At 46.9% G+C, this 7440-nt stretch overlaps 1 long non-coding RNA gene across 2 annotated transcripts; it reads right to left on the reverse strand.

Moving 5' to 3' along the window:
* Nucleotides 1-7440, reverse strand: LOC107205316. 2 transcript variants are annotated; one of them, XR_004498002.1, is made up of 6 exons: nt 7389-7440; nt 6860-7019; nt 6083-6170; nt 1607-1724; nt 485-631; nt 1-32 (listed from the first exon to the last, which is right to left on the reverse strand). It is a non-coding gene; the product is annotated as an uncharacterized LOC107205316 (long non-coding RNA). The 2 variants fall into 2 exon arrangements; XR_001521926.2 differs by having other exon boundaries at nt 485-1724.

Genomic DNA, 7440 nt, shown 5'->3' on the forward strand with positions numbered 1-7440 from the left:
GTGGATCAGCAGCTCCACAGCAGTGCCTGGCACTGCCATGTTCCAGCAGGACAGGGGGTGCAAGGCCACCAATGAAGAAGGAAAAAGGAGAAGAAGAATCAGCAGCTCCGTCTGGGTGATGGTGAATTCGCTTTGCCCAGCCACAACAACTCACAGCAAGGGTTCTGCTCTTCTGCTCTACAGCTGAAGAAACCAGCCAGCCCCCAGCTACCACCGACCTCACTTTTTCCTGCCCCCCTTCCCACCTGGGCCCAGACAAACACAATGCTTTCTTAACTACCAGCAGTAAGATTTCCCCTCCAGTGAAGGGTAAAAATTCCCTAGGTGGAACAGAACAAAAGGAAGGACACCTAACCCCCAACAGGGTGGCTTGCATCCCGGGGGAATCCTGCTCCATTTCTAATTCTTGGAAGCAGAAGCCCGCTCACAACCATGGATCCCTGGACACAAACAGCGGCACTTTCCCATGGGAAACAAAACTCACCCACTCAGGTTCCTGATGTCAGTCTGTCAGAGTCATTTGTCACTCCAAGGGCAGCCCAAGTTCTAGGTGGGGGTGGCTTGTGCCCAGGAAGAATCCTGCTCCGTTCCTAATTTTTGGAGGCAGAAGCCCACTCCTGGCCACAGGCCCCTGGACACAAACAGGGGTCTTTTACAATAGGAAAGAAAACTCATCCCCCAGGTTCCTGATTTTAGTTTGTCAGAGGCATTTAGCACTCCAAGGGTGGCCCAGCTTCTGGGTAGAGGCAGCTTGTGTCTGAGAGAAATCCTGCTCTGTTCATAATTTTTGGAGGCAGAAGCCCACTCAAGACCATGGGTCCCTGGACACGAACAGCGGCCCATTTCTGCTGGGGTCAGAGGAACAGAATGTGCCCTAATCTGTGATGCCTGGCTCTGACACCCAAGAGAGCACTGAGTTTCACATAACACCATGGAGACAGCTTTTAAAGTTAAATAGAGAAACTGGAAATGTGAGTGTGTGAGTTAGAGCTTTCCTAAGCACTGGGTGAGAAAGTTAGAGTTTAAGGTTTAATGTATTTTAAAAAATATTTTAGAGTTTAAGGTATTTTAAAAAATAAGAGACAAAGATGGAGGACTTAGGGCGTTGTCCCTTTCTCCTTCATCCTCCTTCATCTTCTTCTTCTAGGGATTTTTGGGTAATAATGAGTGATTGGATAGAAGATGCCACAGTGCAGCACACAGGTCATTAGGTCACTAAGAAAACTAACTTATTTGGCATTTGATTATCAGACAAATAGACATATAAAAGACCTTGAAGAGATTCTTCGTTAACCATTTTGCACCTTTCTGTCTTAGTGTATGTAACTCCTTGTACCCTGTATATATGTAATATAAATAAGGAAAGAATAAACAACCAAGCCCAAACACGAGAAAACAGCCTCTTTCATCAGTCTCAGTCCTGGGGAAAAACCCCTGCCATCAATGTCACACCCCACCACCCACTCAGGGTCCTGATGTCACTTTGTCAGAGGTGTTTGGCACTCCAAGGGCAGCCTGACTTCTAGGTGGGGGCAGCCTCTGTCTGAGAAAATTCCTGCTCCATTCCCAATTTTTGGAGGCAGAAGCCCACTCCTGGCCACGGCACCTTGGACATGAACAGCAGAACTTTTCCATGGGAAATAAAACTCTCTCCCCCAGGTTCCTGCTGTCAGTTTGTCCGGGGTGTTTTGCACTCCGTCGGCAGCACAAGTTCTAGGTGGGGGCTGTGTGAAACAACAAAGGGAAGAAGACTTTCAGAAGCTGTGAAAATGGGACTCAGAAAAGAAAAAGCAGAGAACTTAGAGCTAGCTGCAGCTGCAAGGCCTGAAAGTAAAGAAGATACAATAATACCATATGCAAGGAAATGAAACAATAGTTGAGTTTTTAGGCTTGGCCAAGATAGACCTTAAGACTGCAGAAAAATATGCTTACCAAGATGGTAAGAAAGCTTAATAATTAAGCTTAATAACAGAATATTGTCTATTGTTAATAGAAGGCAAACAAGCAAGCGTTGTTTGAAGCAGGTGTATGTGTGTTTTGAGTGATTGGATAGAACAATTGTCTATAAGCTTTAGCAACATGCTATTGGCTGACAAACTTATAAAATATTCTGTAACAAAGAGATTTTGAGCTGTTTGTAATGGACATGAGCTTGTGCCACCTCCTGTATCTGTAGCTGAGACCGGTGCCTGAAATAAAAGCTCGTGTCGCCTCACCCAGCAGTCCCGTCCCGTTTGTGAAAAATTAACCTCCAACACCAGAGCACCAAACCCTGCATTTCCCTGCATCCCACCAGGGACACGGTGCTGCAGAATCTTGGTGGCCACAGCTGGGAACTTGGTGAGTTGGAAGCAAAGCTGAAGGGTTTGTCCACTAAGAAGTGGTGATTTATAAACCAAAGCAGAGTGGCATTCCACTCGAGGGATTTGGGATTGGTGGTGGTCCCAGTCCATAATACTTCTGTTCATTTTCTTTGGATGCTGCAATCTGCTGGGCTGAGGGAGCTGTTCCTTCACATTTCCATTTAATTTTCTGTATTTTGTTAATTCTCTGTGGAAATCTGCTTTTAATAAAGAGGCCCCTGAGGATACTGATGATGTCCCAGGTTCCTGGGATTTACAGATGTGTGTTCACACCAAGGATCGTTCTGGCTGGCAGAAGCTGCACCAATCTCCAAGGAATCTCACTCTGGGTTGGTCTTTTCTTGCAATTCTCCTGGGTTTGGGGTTGCAGTACAGCCTTGCCCTGTGAATCTTCTGGAAGAGTTTTGGGTGTTTAAAAGGTTCTTTTATATTCTGCAATATTTCTCTAGAACTCAATTAAAAAGAATAAAACTGTATCAATGTGGTTTTAATTGGTTCATTTCCATTGGTTAATTAAAGCAAATCATTGAGAAGGGGCTTGAGCACCCCTTGGTTGAAGCTGGCAGCTCTTCTTTATTGTCTCTTCATTCTTTGAATTTCTTTTAATTATTTCTTAAGCAGTTACTGTAATTAAGATACACAGTGGGGAGAACAGCACTGCTGCCCTGCTGGATTGGGAAATTCAAGTGCAGTTCCTTGGAGAGATTGAGGGGATGGGGAGCTGAGCCTCAGGCTGGGTTTTGGCAGTAGCAATTGGGTGAGGAGGGAAAGAGGGGAGATTCCCCCAAAACTGGTTACAGCCAATTCTGCTGGGTTTGGGTATCCCCACCCCAAAAAAAGGATCCTGGTTAAAGGGGACTTGAGGAAGCAGCAGGATGTGCTGGAGGGGGCTGTGCTGGGACCCCCAACCCCTGGCCAGGGATGGTGGGCAGGGATGGTGTCCACAGAGACAGGGCTGTGCTGGGATCCCTGCTGGAACCCTGGGCACAGAGAATTTCAGGCTTTCTGTGCTAACAGGCACTGACCCACAAGAGAACATTGTATTTGATGTGAGACAGTGGAAAAGCCTTCCAAAAATTAAGTAATAGAACAAAGATTGTGGGTGTGTACAGAATTTGAATAGAAATGTCTTATATCTTTATATTTTCTACATAGTAGAAAATTTAGAGTTTAAGGTTTTGGGACATAGTAAGATATATGTAGCAAGATGGAGGTTTTAAAGCATAGACTTGTCTTCCTTTTTCACTTTCTTCATAGGTTTAAGCGATATTGTGTGATTAGGTAGAAAGGTCTGCAGTGCAGAACACAGATGTTTGGTTATTAAGTTAAAAATAATAAAAAAAATAGTTAGCATTTTATAAGTTAAGTATTAAGTGCACTCCTTAAAAAACCTTATAGAAAAAGACCTAAAGCTCCATTTTTACCCTATTAGCTTAGTGTGCTAAAAAACTCATAGTCTGTGAAACTGTAATATAAACAAGAAATAAGAAACATCTGAGTCCAAACAAGAATATTTGGTTCTTCCTTGGGTTGGGATTAATGAACGAGAGACAGTATTCCTGCTTGGACTTAGATGTTCACAAATTCCAGACAGGAATGCTGGGCACTGCCAGACCTTTGGGACACTGCCTGGTGCAGAGATTTCCCACTTTGCTCTCTCAGTCTCAGCACCTGGCAGTTTATTAGAGCCCCACAGGTTGCAAATCCCATGGGAGGAGCTGGAATCCCAGCCAGGCACACAGCAGCCAGCCTGGGAGAGGAAATGAGCTGTTCCACAGATGTATTTTTCCAATGCCTCTTTAATTTAAGGCAAACCCCGCTGCTTCAGAGCTCTCAGTGGGGCTGGGGGAGCTCAGCTTTGGGCTGTGCCCAAGGCACAAATCAGAGCTCAGAGTCACTGACTCTCCCTGGCCAAAAGAGCCTGCCTGGAGCACCAAAACATGGCATTTGGGCTTTCATTCAAGCCCTGCAAAATGCAGCACTTAAATCTTTTTTGGTGGAGCCCAAACACTGGCTGACTGACCCTGGTTTTCCCCAGCACAAGACACGGTCTCTTGCTTCATTCTCTAAAATGCAGAACTAGATCTGAGATCTGAGATCCAGATGCTGTCTGAGGGACTCTGGTTTCAAGCCCCTCAGACCAGGACTTAGTGTCTGTTTCTGTACTTGGCCAAACAAGCCCAGTTTTGAGCCCCCAAAATGCAGCACTGGGTCTCTCTTTGTGAGCTCCAAAGCTGCTCCAATCTGTCAGGTTTCGAGCCCCCAGAAGTGCCCTGGGCCATGGCCAGACCCCAGCTGGGCACCAGCAGCAGCTCCCTCACCCCCCAGTGGGATGGGGAAGAGACCAGAGACAAAAATCCAGTCCAGGGGGTGAGATCAGAACAGCTCAATAATGGAAACCGAGACAAATACAATAATTTAATATTAATGACAACACCTAACAGTGATAGCAACAAGAGCAGTGATAACAATGAAAAGGAGAGAAGCCACTCCACAGCCCCACTTTAACATTATAAATCCAAAATGCAATCCAGAGCACCACAAACTCCCAGTGGAGTTTCCATATTCATGTTAATTTCTCTGTGGTCCATCCTAGGGATTTATGGACTAAGGGGGGCACTGGCTGCTCCTCTGGGCAAGGGAGAGGCTCCTGTGCTATTCCCATAAACAGAATCCCTGGAATTAGTGCTCTGGGAGCCCAGTCTGGTGCTTCCAGTGACTGGGGGTCACTGAGAGGGTCTTTACCAGCATGAAATGAAAATGACACCCTGGTCCAGTGAATTTTCAGCAGGACTGGACACTCCTGGCCAAGGTGACCAGTCCATGAAACAGGACTGGTGACAATCCATAGGGATTTAAGTTGGAGACTTAAAGTCGGAAACTCCAATTCTTTTCAGCACCTCTTGTTTAAATGTTTCCCTGCTGGAAGAGCTCAATTAGTATTTTTATTGACCAGACTGCCAAAGCGAGGGAAAAACAATCAGCATTCCCTAAATGCCTCCATCACTTCCACAGCCATCTGTAACCCATGGCTGATGGGCAGGAGCCTGCCTGGAACAGACTCAAGGGATGCTATTAATTCCATTATTCCCGAGGTTTGAATGATTCTGGCATTATCCCACATCCCTGAGTGTGCCAGAGACCCCAGAGCTCCAGGGCTGCAGCCAGATGCAGGCAGGTGTTTTTCCTTCTCAGTTTTTTGGGAGTGTGGGTGAAGGTCCCCTTCCCTGTCCGGCTCTGGAAGCTGTCCCTGCCACAGACCCCACACTGATCTTGGGCCCTGTTGGATCCAATTCCCTTGTCATGGCCCACATCCTACAGGAAAATGGGAAAGTGCCCAGTCGGCCCCAGTTCCAGTCAGGAATGTCTCAAACAGCACTGTGGGCTGTTCCTCTTGCTCTGGAAGGAAAGCTGGGATGAGCAGGGGCTCCCTATGGAACAGCACTTCAGTTTTTCAGTCAGGGGCTTTTCCTGGCCCTTGAGGCACAGGATGATCCATACAGGATCATGCATACATGATCCTCCCTTCTTTCTCACACACCACAGACTGAGGTCCTGCACTTTTTGCCCCCCTTCAGAGGCTGCAATTGACAGTGGGATTTTCTCACTTTTCAGCAGACCAGGGATCATTCTCCAGAGTCTCCAGGAAATTTCCAAAGCTGAGCCATTCCCGAGTACAGAGCTCAGGACAAGGGAAGAACAAAGGTTTTAGCACTTACCATTTTTAATTTTCCTTCCCCACAACAACTTGCTCTGGCTCTTTCCATCTCAAAGGGTTCCTTGTCTTTGTTTCAGCCTCAGAGGATTCTGTGAGGAGATTTCACATCCACAAATCAAGACCCCCAAACCCAGAGGGCTGTCCATGAAGGTGAAGCAGTGTTGGCTGCTCCAGTGAATTTCCTCCATGTGCATGACTTAAAAACCATTACAGCACTTCACCATTACCATGAGCTGGTGCTGCAACAATGAAAAACTGATTTTCCATGTCCAGAAGCAAGAGATTGTCCTGGTCAGGCTGTGAGACCACAAACTGCACATTGATCTGGGGGCTGTGACTGGGATTCCAGCAGGGATTGAGCCTTGTGTGTGTGCAAACCCAGTGTGGGACTGGGCAGGTTTTCATGGGGGGAAGCTCTCGCTTTATTCCTTGGCAGTTTTTCTCTAGAATATTAAACAAAGAGGGAGGCCTTGTCCCTAATCCAATTACAACAGGGCAGAAAATTACTGTTTCTTGTTTACCAGCTACAAACAGAACTGGGAGCTGCACAGAAAAGGTTGGGAGCTGCTGCTTCACCACATGGTGTCAGCAACAGAGAGAAAACACAAAATGTGTATCCAAAATCAAGGACAAAATTATTCCTGCTTGAAAATTTAGATAAGATAATCCTCCTGCTAATTCCGTCCTGGAATGACAAAGAACTTCTCCCTCAGACCCCCAGAGACCCCTCAAAAGCCAAAGTGCAGTGGGGAAGGAAGGAAAGGCACCTGTGCCTCACCTGGTGGAAACAGCACAGGTTCTGCTGCTCCTGAGAACTGGGAATGTGTCTGGAGACAAAAGCACCTCCCCAGGCTGGAGGGGCTTTCCTAAAGCACCACCTCTGGTTCACATCCTGCTGGCTTTCCCCTCCCTTGGGAAAGGAAGACTTCATCTAGAGCCTGGAGAAGGAGGAAACAAGGAGGAAACAAGGAGGAAACAAGGAGGAAACAAGGAGGAAACAAGGAGGAAACAAGGAGGAAACAAGGAGAAAACAAGGAGGAAACAAGGAGGAAACAAGAAGACCCAGCCCATGGACTGTTCAGATGAGCCATGGGGGACACAGAAGCTGTGCAGGGATTTCTGCCCCAGGGGTCACATCCCTTCAAACCCAGTGCAAACTCACTAAAATGACCATTCCACAAATCTCTCCTAAGGCCCATGAGAACCTGAGTAACTAAATGGAATCAAATCCTTTGTTCCATTGGCCTCACACCCCAAATTCCAATAGGACGGATGAGTCCCTCTCTTTGGAAGGCAGTGTCTCCTACCTGGACCTGTGCCTTGCCCAGCCTTTGGTGGCTGCTGTCTCCATCCTCCCAC

This window comes from Parus major, chromosome 5 (assembly GCF_001522545.3).
Source record: "Parus major isolate Abel chromosome 5, Parus_major1.1, whole genome shotgun sequence".
In the NCBI taxonomy this organism is placed as follows: Eukaryota; Metazoa; Chordata; class Aves; order Passeriformes; family Paridae; genus Parus; species Parus major.